Source organism: Pezoporus wallicus, unplaced genomic scaffold (genome assembly GCF_028554395.1).
Source record: "Pezoporus wallicus isolate ANWC-B61680 ecotype Strahan unplaced genomic scaffold, APGP_CSIRO_Pwel_v1 contig_5767, whole genome shotgun sequence".
Lineage (NCBI taxonomy): Eukaryota > Metazoa > Chordata > Aves > Psittaciformes > Psittacidae > Pezoporus > Pezoporus wallicus.
In genome coordinates this window covers 9,866,497-9,880,016 of record NW_026640599.1, presented here as the reverse complement: position 1 = coordinate 9,880,016, position 13,520 = coordinate 9,866,497, and the positions used below count along the sequence as shown (strand labels likewise).

General features: G+C 41.7%; 1 non-coding gene across 1 annotated transcript; it reads right to left on the bottom strand.

The window, feature by feature from the left end:
• Window positions 1–1,388: 1,388 nt before the first annotated feature.
• Window positions 1,389–1,460, bottom strand: TRNAG-UCC (transfer RNA glycine (anticodon UCC)). The gene has a single exon. It is a non-coding gene; the product is annotated as a tRNA-Gly (tRNA).
• Between the last annotated feature and the right edge of the window lie 12,060 nt (window positions 1,461–13,520).

The following is a 13,520-nucleotide window of genomic DNA, read 5'->3' as shown; positions in this document are numbered from 1 at the left end:
ACCTGTTTTCTGAGGGATGCTTAATAGCCCATAGCAAAAATTCACCTATTTTTTTCTATGAGGAAAAGTGGTTTCATGAAAATCAAAATTTGCCACAGGAAAAAAGACTGGTTAAATTGGGCCCGTGAAAAATGAAAACCAATGGCTGTATCTCCTTGTGGCTGAGTCAGTGTGATACATACAGGATGCTCCTACACCTCTGCTCTGTGGAGAGGCTGTGGGAAACACAGTCTGTCTGGGGAGCAGTTCCCATCTGGGAGAGCAAGAGGATGACGGGAGACAACTCCCAAAAGTCTTTCTGGCATCTGGAGTGAACACAGAGATTAATGTTGACTCAAAAAAAGAAGCTGCATTTCAGGCCAGTGAATCAAAGAGAAAGACTTGTTTTTTGAATGCCAAGAAATGCTTTATTTTAATCCAGAAGTTCCTGAATCACAGTTGTGCAAACTTTTGTTCCTTTCATTCATACATTCCACATTTCTGTGGCATTTCTGTAGGAAACAAATCCAGGGTGATCAGTATCTCCTGCAGCATGGGAATCCTGTGTCTTTGTTCTAGTTCCTCTGTTGTTAAATTAATTCAATGAAAGTACGTAGAATCATAGAATCGTTAGGGTTGGAAAGGACCTTAAGATCATCAAGTTCCAACACCCCTGCGCCTCACACTAAACCATGTCACCCAAGGCTTCGTCCAACCTGGTCTTGAACACTGCTAGGGATCAACCAACACCCCCAAGTCCTTCTCCACAGGGCTGCTCTGAATCTCTTCTCTGCCCAACCTGTAGCTGTGCCTGGGATTGCTCCCACCCAGGTGTAGGACCTTGCACTTGGCATGGTTAAACTTGATGAGGTTGGCATCAGCCCACCTCACAAGCATGTCAAGGTCCCTCTGGATGGCATTCCTTCCCTCCAGGGTATCAACCGAACCACACAGCTTGGTGTCATCGGCAAACTTGCTGAGGGTGCACTCAATCCCACTGTCCATGTCAGCGACAAAGATGTTGAACAGGACCGGTCCCAACACCGATCCCTGAGGGACACCACTCGTTACTGGTCTCCAGCGGGACATTGAGCCATTGACCACAACTCTTTGTGTGCGGCCATCCAGCCAGTTCTTTATCCACCGAGTGGTCCATCCATCAAATTGATGTCTCTCCAATTTAGAGACAAGGATGTCATGTGGGACAGTGTCGAACGCTTTGCACAAGTCCAGGTAGATGACATCAACTGCTCTACCCCTGTCCATCAGTTCCGTAGCGCCATCATAGAAGGCCACTAGATTGGTCAGGCAGGATTTCCCCTTAGTGAAGCCATGCTGGCTGTCATCAACCACCTTGTTGTTTTTCATGTGCCTTAGCATGCCTTCTAGGAGAATCTAAAAAGTTGCTCTGCATTGGCAGGGAATCAAACCCGGGTCAACTGCTTGGAAGGCAGCTATGCTAACCACTATACCACCAATGCCCAAGAACTTCATTTCTTAAATTACTTCAAGAACTTTCATTTCTTAAAATGGATGGAATGACAAATATGAAAAGTTAAAGGCTCGTATTATTTTCTTCCTCAAGTCAGAGGATGTTGTGTGACTCTGGGATGCACAAAATTCACATTCCCAAGGCTGATAATGTAAATTTGTTTCTGCCTTGTGTCATAGATGAGCTGTGAAGCAGTTAAACCTTTACAAGTGAATTGGAAACTGTCTTTTCTTCCCCATTTACCTGCTAATGTCTTGAAGCACAGGTTTCAAGGATCTGCACATGATGCTTTAAAAATCCTCACCAAAATAACTGATTTTTTTTGGACTCTTCTGTTTGAGTGAATAAAGAAGTCTGTGATATGCTGGATCTAAAATACATTAAAAGTTCTGTTGGACACTATCGGCACATCTTAAGTGGGCAATCATGCTACACAGCAAGTTAAGTAGATACATGCTACAAATGGAGCGTGCCCTAGAAGTAAGGCATGTTTGCTAAAAGCTGACCCGATTCTACCTCCAGCAAGGGTATTTTTGTCTCCTTCATCCAGCTGAGGTGGGTGTTGTCAAGCAGCTAAGCAGTTTTGAAGCTGTATCAGTTTAAAAATACCCATGGAAGACTTTTGTGACACTTTCACACATATTGCTTTCATGGGTGTATAAGGCCAGAACTTTGACTCTCTGTACAGTAAAAGATACAATTTCGTTCAGTTTCTTTTGCATTGAACAGAGAAAAAAAGAACGAACCACAAGGAAGATTCCCTGTGTCAGAAGAGAGGCAGCTAGTAGGTCAGAAAATATATTATGGGAGATACAGATTCATCAGCTGGCTTAATACAAGGTGCTACGTTTTTCCTACAGACTTTCTTTCACATCCTTCAGCTGCTGTGGTGACAACTACTAAAATATTTAGTTCAGTATTTCCAGTGATGACACCATGTCCCTTCATACCTTCCTAGATTGTTTCAGGAGTAGTCTGCTGTCCAGTGAAACTTCTGTGTCCATGGATCCTGGTCTGTGGAGCTGCCTATTTCGTTTGGTATCTGAAAGCAGTGGAGGGATTTACTGGTTATTTCTATGCTGCTCACTTGGCAAGGAATCAGACTCTGGCCTTGGGATAAAGGGGAACAAACTGCCTTGCTATTTCAGGCAAGTCCTCTCCAGAGCATACTGACTGCATTTGCATTGCACAGGCTCTGGTCTTCAGGTGAACCTGCAGCCTTAAACTTTGAGTGGTATTCCATGGGCTTCATTCAAAGTGTCTGAGATTGGATATTAGGATTGGACATTAGCATTATATATTAGGAAACAATTCTTCCCTGTGAGGGTGGTGAGGCACTGGCACAGGTTGCCCAGAGGAGCTCTGAATGCCCCATCTCTGGCAGTTTTCAAGGCCAGGCTGGATAGGGCTTTAAGCAACCTGGTCTAGAGGGAAGTGTCCCTGCCCATGGCAGGGTGGGCTGGAACTAGATGATCTTTCAGGTCCCTTCCAACCCAAACTATTCTATGATATGATTCTATGATCTCTGTGAGGTTTGTGCTATAGACCAGCCATGCTGTGGCTGTCTTGTCCAGTGACATGTATGAAGGCTTGTGGTGCTCCGTGTAGGTGCAAAGCCTGCAGAAAGTGTGTCAAGCCAATGCTGATATAGTCTTGCCTACACCCCCTTTGGACCATTCCTTAGCATAGGTATCTCCAGTACCTTTCCCAGGCATGGTGGTAGGAACTAGCTGGAAAGAGACACACATGCTAAGCTCTAGTCCTCTTCTGTGTGGGGTAAAGAAGTGCAGTGTAGGCATCGCTGGTGTTTCAGACACTTGCAACCATATGCTGTGGTTTCTCCTCTTAGAGAATTATTTTTGTCAGTACTGGAGGACCAAGATCAGAATGGGAATGGCATATGAGCAAATACCAGCCTGGACCCCCTGTGCACAGCTGGGGAAGCCGGTACTTTTAGAGCCTCTGTGTTAAGAAATAGTTTTGAAATACTTTTTGTGATAACAACATAAGCTTTATCGGTTTTGCTTCTTATACTGAAAACAGGGCTTGATTGGTTTTTTTAACTCCTTTTTTTTTTTTTTTTTTTTCAGGGAGGAGGTCAAAGACCAGGGTGTATCTACTGCCTGCCCAACCCCTGTATAGAACAAAAGCTTATGTAGGCTCCCTTGAAATCCTCATTGCATTCATTGTGGAAAATTAGATTATTCTTATATCACTGAGTTTCAGCTGCAGATTTCTATTTAGTTCATTAATTTGCCTTGAAGTTGGATGGAATCAGGAATATATTTCTCACTTCGATTGAGTAGTTAGGGTTGATACTTTCTTGCTTTCATGCCACTCCTTTTAAAAGTCTTTCAGCTGTGTTTTTGAAAATAAAGTGAGTAAATTTATATTTAGACATCAGCAAGAACCACATGGCAGAGACAGCTACTCTGGAATCCTAACGGGCTCTCAAGAATTATCCTCTGTGATTATCTCCACGTCTGAAGGACCATATGTCACAGGCTCTGCACATGGCATCTGGTTATATTACACAGAGAGGTTTCTTCTATCTATTTTGCAAGCAGCTGAACCCAAACTGGTGAACAAATCCCCGAATATATTGAAAGGATTCCTTTAAACTGTGTTATTAAAACTGATGTCTTCTGCGAGCTGGATGCCTGTTTTCCCTAAAGACAATCTAACTCTCTTATTATTTCATGCTGTGTCAGAAAGGACACGTGATAAAACAAATGAGTAGCTAAGCCAGTATACCAGAAAAATCATCATGAATGACCTTTTTCTCTTCTACCTACAAATGTTATCCAGAAAGGGTACAACCCTTTCAGCTCCAAGATAGACCAGAGTACCTCTGATCTATCAGGGCAGAAATCTTGTAATGGGAAATGAATGCCACCTAAGCAAACAGTACCATAATTACTCAAACAATTACTATATTGATCTGAAATGTCATAGGTCAAGTGGATGGCCTGTCTTTGGGTGATAGGGGATGGTGATGTTTTTTTTTTGCTAGCTCCTTCTTAACTCAGTCCAGGTGACCCCATCCTGACCATCCTGAGTTGCCTTATGTCACAAGGCAGGTGAGAATTCTGGTGATCTAGTGACAGAGCTCAAGTGATATAAAAATCCCCTCAAATCCTCATTAGGAAATACTTTATTTCACATCTTTGCTGATGAAAACAGCCTGAGCAGTACTTCCTCATATCCTATCTACATAGCTTTTCTGCAGGCTTCCAGTCATTGCAGCAGAGTTATGCCAGTAAGACCCAAGATTTTGGCCTGCAAAGAAACATGTTCACTGTGTTCCAGATGAAAGTGATCAGAAGAGTGGGTCTGACTCACCTCTCATGCCCAGGCACATTAATAGGAACTCAGTGTAGAATCAGGGTGAGGATGCCAGTATCCTACAGATGCATTTAAACGTGGAGACGATGCAGCGTTGTAAATCTCTGTCTAAAACAAATAGCGCTTCATAAAAAGATGCTGAAGGGGCACTGGAAAGAAAACCATCACTGTGTTAACTCTGTGGCATGGCTTCTTTCTTTAGTGGCCCTCTGAAATTGAGGTTGGGGCCCACTCCCATCAGTCCTAATTTACCAAGCTTTGTGTTTTTTATTGTCCAGGTAAAACTGGAGATCTTGAGGCTTCCATCATGAAACATTTGCCCCATGTACAAGTTCTGCCATGTCCTCTCCAGTGCTGGTGGTTTGGCTGCTGTGCACAAGGCCACCTCTGGTACCTGGTCCCTATGAAATCTGGGTTCTCATGGCTGGAAAAGCAGTGACTTGGCCAAAAGGAGCTGCAGGAAGACTCATCTCCAGGATTGGGTGCCACATTTCAGCTGCAGCCCTAGTGCTGAGTCTTGCCTAAGCTATGCTGCAGCTGTACTCCCTTGCTGATCCCACCCTTGCTGAAGCTATGCTGCAGTTGTACTCCTTTGCTGATCCCACCCTTGCTGCTCTGACTTGGCCCCAGAGGTGTCCTTCCACCTCAGAGGTGGCTGGAGCACCTCCCGTATGAAGACAGGCTGAGAAAATTGGGGCTGTTCAGCCTGGAGAAGAGAAGACTGCGTGGAGACCTCATAGCAGCCTTCCAGTATCTGAAGGGGGCCTATAGGGATGCTGAGGGGGGACTCTTCATCAGGGACTGTAGTGACAGGACAAGGGGTAATGAGTTGAAACTTAAACAGCAGAAGTTCAGGTTAGATATAAGGAAGAAGTTGTTCCCTGTGAGGGCGATGAGGCACTGAAACAGGTAAATGCTCAGTCCCTGGCAATTCAAGGTCAGGTTGAACAAAGCCTTGGGTGACACGGTCTAGTGCAAGATGTCCCTGTCCATAGCAGGGGGATTGGAACTAGATGATCTTAAGGTCCTCTCCATCCCAAACCATTCGGTATTTCTATGAAAACCCAAATGAACCAGGTAAATCCAAGGTCTGAACACTGGCTCTGAAGGTCTATAGTATCTGTGTAAGGCAAGAGCTGTGGGGTTTTAAAATAAACTTACAGTCCCAGTAGAGAGACTTTGAGATAAGAAATATTATTTTAGCAATTAAAATGCTGTATTAATGAAGATTTATGTATTTCCACAACTCTTTCCTACTAGCAATATACGCATATATGTGTACATATGCACATATTCCAGGGTGAAAATGTTTATTTTTCTCATTATTGTGAACACCTCACCAGTCTTTGATCTGTTACTATGTCTAGCAAAATGTAGTGCTTACCAGTAATTGTTATTTTAATTAATATCCATCTGTATGATGCTTCTTACATCTAATGTTAGGCTTCTGTGACTCAGTGGTACTTATATGTGATCTACAGTTTTATAAACAGCCTGTGTAATATATGGCCTGTCATCTCTAATACATTTTGATGCATTTTTCTATGTTTTTCTATTTTGGGGATTATATCTAGTTTTACAGACAAATGGCCTAATTCTCAGTGCTTTGTAGTTTATTTGTATTTCATGCCAATTTTTTTGCAAAGATCTAAATTAAAGAAAGGGAAAACTATACTGCAGAACCTCAGTGTTTCCTAATAAAAGGCTGAATCCAGCCCTCATATCTCTCATTTCAATCAGCCACAAGGGGAAAGGTTTTAACCATTTGTTTAGAAATATTTCTCTTTTTTCCCCTCCTGGTAATTTCCTAGAGATTTCACTAGTGATTTCATGCTGTCCTAAGAAGTTTCTTTATACACATATATATATATTTGCTTCAATATACACAGACCATTTTGTACAAGAGGTTGAAATTTGTCAGTGTTTACTGATAAGTGGTCAAGCCCAGCATGCGTCCACCCTCTGAAGGGAACTTCGGCTTTGGGCCTTGCTCTGTGATCACCTTTTAATATAAGAAGCTTAAAGAGTCCATTCAGAAGTTATCTCAGAGGGGCCAGAAAAGAAGATTAAACAGCTTTCAAGCTTCAGGAAAATGCCTCATAGTGGGCCCAGGCTCACCCTGGGGGGGTTGTATGTAATAAATTATGTGGATAACTTTTGGATTGAAATATTCAGTAGATCTATGTGAAATATGAGGAGCATTGTATGTTAATGACGGTTTTTACTTGGGGGTTTTAACAGTTTTAGTTGTACCTGGGAATTACATTTTTGCTCCTTTTCCCTTAGCAAATTACTAGCAATTGATTATGGATCTTGACATTAGCTGCATGTATGTGTGTAGGTGCATTTGCAAGCATATGCAGTATCAATATGTGTGCGTGTATCTTTGTGCAAGAATTGTGATGCCATGATGTACAGTAAAAAAGGTGTCCCTTAGGTTTAATTTGCTTCTGAGAATCATGTGGTAGCTCTGTTTGATGCTCTTCACGTGCAAAATCACAACTTCCCCTTCACTACCATGTTGGTAATTTCAAGTTCCCAACCCTGCTGTGAGGAAATACCTAGTCTGAGTGTGCTGAGCTCCTGCTCCTGGGATTCCTCAGTCCTCAATATACTGCAGCTGGGATCTGGTCTGCCCTCTCTTGCCTTTAGGGGCCAAAACCAGTCAGTTGAATCGTGGCTGGGATAAAGGGTAGGATGGGCAAAGGCCAACAGCCACTGGATATCACTTTCTGAGATGTATTCATGGTGCTGTCCTCACTGGACAGCTAAAAAACCCAGTTCACCTGTTGTCCGTTTTGAAGCTGCTTCTTGGTAGAGCTGATAGAATAAAAGTCTGCAATTAAAATTTGTGGATTTCCAGTTCAAACGTAGAATTGAGGTCTCTTAAATGCTGCGCTGCCCATCTCCCCAATCTGCATTCATCTAATAATTGTTCAACAACTCAGCTAGATGAAAGCTAAAAGTAATACCAGCTGATGAAGATGATCTGCAGGGGTTATGAGGCCAGACAACAGATCCTGAACCATTCAGTCAAGTATTCCTGTACTTACAGCCTTTATAGACAAGTTCAAGAGCATGGCTGCCTCAGGACCAAACTGTGCAAGTGGTAGAGCTTCTGTTGGCATTTGCAGCAGCAACGACGAGATTATCAATGGTAAGTTCTGTAGGATCACTGTTGCTCATTCTGTCAAGGGTCAAGACACTGCACATTGAGGGACTCAACACAAAATCCAGAGCATGTGAGAGGAAATTTTTTGTGTCACTTGGTGTATCATCAGTCTATTCCATCAGCCTACTTTGACGCTTACATCTTCATTGGGAAGGAAAAATCCCATAAGGTGTTGGGTGGAGCAGAGGCTATTTAAGTTCTGTCCTTTCTGACTTCAGCTCAAATCACTTCTGCTGAGGGCCCCCCTTTCTGCTTCTTACTTTTTTCTTTCAGGGAGGTTTATCAGAGCCAGAGTGACTCTAAGACAGGGTAGGGAGTGATATGTATCATGACAATGTTAAATTTATCCTATTTCACAACGGGTCAATATTCTGGTTAAGTCCAAAAAGGCAGTTAAAATATATATAAAATATGAGGAGCTGCACAGTTATGACTAGTTCTGAAGAGTCTGTATTTAGGGAAATGGGAAAGCAAAAATGCTTTGCTTTTTGCATTAAGTGATACATCCAAGAACACTGGGAGGGGTGATTTAGTCTTATCTGTGTTCTTTTTCTTTTAAGCTGATTATGCATCATCCCTGGAGAAGACTGATGAAAACTTTCAGGTAAGATCCTGTAATGTCAATAAAGCCATCCAGGAACAATTGTTTCAGAGTAAGCTCCCTATTTTCTAGAAAGTTTTTCATTTAAATAAAGATAGAAAAAATACTTTTTCAGAAACATCGTGAGAAGGGCAAACCACTGAAACAGCCATTCCAAACTCCACAATATGGCATGATTGGGCAATCTAGATCCCTAATTAAAAAAATCAGAAAAATTTGTAATTCAAATATTAATAGTGAATATTTCTATTTGCACTAAGCAGACCTGTTTTTAACAGCCTAATAGGAAATCTTTTTTAAAATCACCAACTGTCTGGCATTTAGCATGAATAAATTAGGGCTATGCATCTTGGTCTATGAATATGACATCACTTGAAGAGGTTTATTTGTGAGCCAAGCCTCTTGTTCAGATACACACCCAAGATCCCTTGTAAAAACATGATGACCATCAAGTTATGGTGTTAGCCACTGAAAATTTCTTGCTTGGTTATGATGGGTTGCTCTGTTCTTTTTCCAGCTTGCTTTAATCTGCAGATTTCTATGCTGGTTTTATCCAAACCTTTCTCTCTAAGAAATTCTCGTTAAATGGCTTCTGAAACAGATGACTCTGCAATGCATTCCTTTACTTTTGTGCCAAAGTAAATCTAGATTAACTCCACAGAATTTGGTGAAATTATCATGTCTTTAGGAAGGAATGGAGACTCAAAATCTGGGTAGGGACTGTAGCATATGGTATATTGCTGTGTGCTCCACTTTCAGCTGGTGTAGAAATATACACATTGATGTGTAATGCTCATGGTATGGTTTGTTGCAGATGAAATGGAATGAATTATGATTGACACACTTGGGCTAGTGGTGATAGCTTTCTTCTGTGCTATTTTTATTAACCAGTCTTTTCCTGTTTTCTCTCTTCCTAAAGAGAAGATTCATGCTTCCTTGGGAAAAAAAAAATTATGAATCTAGCCCATGTCCACTGAATTATGCATGGAGCCACCATAATTGCACGTATCAGTCAATGCCTGCAGAAAAAATGCAAGGCTAGGCAAGTAATGGCTGTAGGTAAACACACATTTAGTCATACGATGGTTACAGTAACTGCATTTTGTATGCATGGCTGGATGAATGTTGTTATGACAGCTTTCATGGCTGAGTTCAGTGCAGTACTGAGGCACAAGAATACTGCTTTTCTTCTGGGATTGGCCAAAATGGAAAACTGCACTGCTCTTCTATTTTGCCTTAACACTTTAAGACTTTTGTGTCAGAGAATCATAGACAACCAGAACCCTGAAAAGCCACCCTTAGTCTGTCCCCTCCCAGACCCATTCACATGATTTGTGACAAATGTTTACCCAGTTCTTCAAAATCTCCAGCATGAGAGGGTCCACAGACTCCTGAATTACCATTGTAGTGACTTACAAGCTCTACTGTTACAACAGTTTTTCAGTCCAAATCAGTGTTGCTGTAATTGGGCCTGTATGACTTTCCCTAGGCACTATGACCACGGAGAACAGAATTCACTCTCTTCACAACACAGCAAACTGCTAGTTAGCATGGCAGAAGTGGGAAGCTCTGAAGTCAACAGAATAACACTCCCAACTTAAAAGAAAAGTGTAAGTATTGGTACATAAGATGCCACTTTGTTGGATGATGGTGGTCCTTTTCAAATGTCTTTAATCTTACAGGATTTTAAATTGTTATCCCAGTAATTTAGCATGTAAAACCACATAGATAGACCTTCTTTCTGCAAAGTGCATGACTTCACAATTCAAAGCCTTATCAGAAGCTTCCTGGAACCTGGGTTATATCATCTTCAAAACCATTTCATATGTATTTCATATATTTATGTCAAGGGACAGACAGTGAGAAGGATCATTCCTTCACTGTAACCTCTCGGGGTTTCAGTTTAGCAATTCCCTTTCTGGGTACCAAATTTGGAAGCCTGATGTGAGATGTTCTCGGCTACGTTTAGACTACTAATTAAGTAGGTGGAGGGCAATGACACACAAACATCTCTGCATTGAGGGATGCTACAGGTGTTTAATGCTTCTGATTTTGGAATCTGAAGCCTTTTGAAACATGCTTATTAGAAGATTCTAATCTTCTAATTAGTCTCAGTGGTGCTCCCTTTCTGCCAAGTGTGCCAGCTGCTCTACTTAAAGATGACACTGTTGGCAGGTTATAGTCTTGGTTCAGGGCAGTGTGCTGTGAGAGGGGATGATTGGAGTTTGTCTGATCTCATGATGGATTGTGGGAACCCAACAGCAATGGAAAAGGGAAGTGCCAGGGTGGGAAGGTGGACCCAGGCAATACTGCTGTGGGGTGAGAGAAACAGGTACTTTCACTGGCTGTCCAACAGTAACCTGGCAGAGCAGGATCAAAATCCCTGTTAGTAAAGAGCTCTAAGACTGCAGTAAGGGATTGATGAATGCTTATATAGGATGGCTAGAGGTATACCAAGAATGGGAGGAACACATGCAAATCTGTGGGCAAAGAATCAAGAAGGACAAAATGTAAGGCATTTGTCCACAAAATCTCATCATTCATGAACTGGGATATATGGCTGCGCGTGAAGTGTGCTCTCATGGAAAAAGATTTCTAAAAATTTATTTCTGCTTGAGGCATTACGTTATGCTTTTCGTAGCTGGTGTGAATACAAATATCAGCTGAAGGACATTTAAGGTCATTCTTATTACTGAATACACTAGGAGGATGGGGTTTGCCTAATTTCACACTTGTGGTCTCCACTCGTTCAGACAACTTTTGAATATCCCAGCCTCAAGTGATTTGTTGCATGCTGTATGTCAAGCCACTCACAGAGGCAGGAACAGCAGCCTTCCTCCCAGATGCTTTTCTTTAATCATTGGAATGTGTTTCTTCCCAGAGCAATGAGTTACCACTTCATGTATTTGTTGCTACATGGAATATTAATATTGTAATCATGTCTGTCTCCTTAGGGGAGTTGTATTTTATGGCAGCAATTCAATACTGTTCACTATTTGGAGTTAAAAGAAATACAGGAGTTGAAGGTTTTAAAAGCCTTTTCTGAAAAACAGGCAAAAAGCATACCAGAAATCACCTTCTCAGTTCAGAAAAGAAACAAAAAGAAAAGTATGATTCATGATTACCAAAACCATGAACTATTGTTCATGATCACTGTTGTTTGGTTGTGGCTCTTTTTTTTTTTTTAAACACTCAAGAAAAGATGCTTTCTAAACCACACAAAATGCTGTCATTTTCTTATAGGGTCCTGCATAAACCACACAACCCCAAAAGGTTTTGAGATGTGTGCCAAGGCTGGCACCGCAGGATACAGTGGAGAAACCCAGCCTTAGCTAAGGGGCAGAGCTGTATAAGAAAGTGCTGCTGGAAACCTTGTTGAGGCAGGGATGCCTCCATGGGCTTGAGCTGCATTTCAGCTCCAGCCCTTACCTCTTGTCCTTGTCCTAGCCATGCTGCAGCTCTTGCACACATCTTTTGTCAATCCTGACCCTCAGCTTGGCCTCAAAGTTGCTCTATCCTCATGCCTGTGGCCACAGTCCCCAGCCTGGCTCTGCTCACTCCCCCTGGGGCAGTGGGAAGGGGCCACGGGGAGAGGTCCCTGTCCCAACCTATATCTCTGAGCCCCTGCTGCCTGCCTTGGCAGCATTGCTCCCTGACCCTTTCTCTCTATAGCAAAGGCACTGATAGAGTGAAAAGGCATTCACAACAGCTTGAATAAAAAGACCAGCTTGTATAAAAAAGCTTTCTGTTAATTTTATTCCCTTTTTCACTGTAAAAATAATTCTCAGTCAGAGAGCAAGAGAAAAAATATATTTGTAACCATTAGTTTAATCACTGGCATGGCAGCAGTTCTGTGCATCAGTGGTACGTTTAAGGCTTGGTTCTGTAAATACACATCTGCATGTCATACAAGTGACTCAACTGCATGAATGTAAGAATGCATGTGTGTATATATGTATGTGCATATAGATATATACCTTTCTTTGCAGGAAGTGGACCTTGTTCCATGGAGAATATAGTGCCTAAATGGTCCCAGGCTAACCTATGCAGATATTTTAAGCTCGTTTTGCTTGATGGCAGATGGAGACAAACAGTTTATAACATTAATTTTTTCATTGGATCTCATCTGACAAAATCCCCAGTTACTTTAGTCTAGCATGAACCATTATTCTTTTGTAGATACGTGCCTAATACGCTTAAATTCTGAAAATGAATATTTGCACTTACAAATATCAAGGGAGAGTTAAAATCAAATATGCTGCACAGTTCTTCTGGGAAAGCCAGCAGTAAAGCACTGTTTTCAATAATCAATAAGTCAACTAAGCAAATCTCTAGACTGTTGTTATGAGGCAATCTGTCATCATGGAAAGTGAAGATTTATCTGAGAAACCACTAAGTAAATACTTCTGCCACTTAACAGTATACAGGGTTCCCCGTGCCCCCCTCCCCCTTTTTCTTTTTTTTTCTTTTTCTGTATTGTGAACTGCAGTTTCAAGTGCAGGCACACACAGATTTGTTTGCACTCCAAACAGAGACAGGGTATGGACCATAGGACTCTTATATAGACCAGCTTGGGTCAGTCTAAGGATGGCAGGATACCCTCTAGATTCCCTATGGCAAACTCTTCCTGTACTGCTCCCTCTCCCTTTGTGTCTTCTGCATTTTGTATCTCTCAGCATTAAAATACTAGGAAAAATTTACTTGATGCTTTTACAGGCTATCAAACAAATAAATAGTCTTACACCTCACTGATCTGTAGCCACCTGTGACAATTAATGCCCCCCAAAAGGGACTTCACTCCCTAATAAATGTTCAAATACACAGCAAGAATGTGAGCTATCTACTTGTAACAGTACCATCATTTTCTTACAAAATGTGTCAGAAAACACTTATTAGAAAAGAAGAAAGCTTCAATATAATACATATAACTG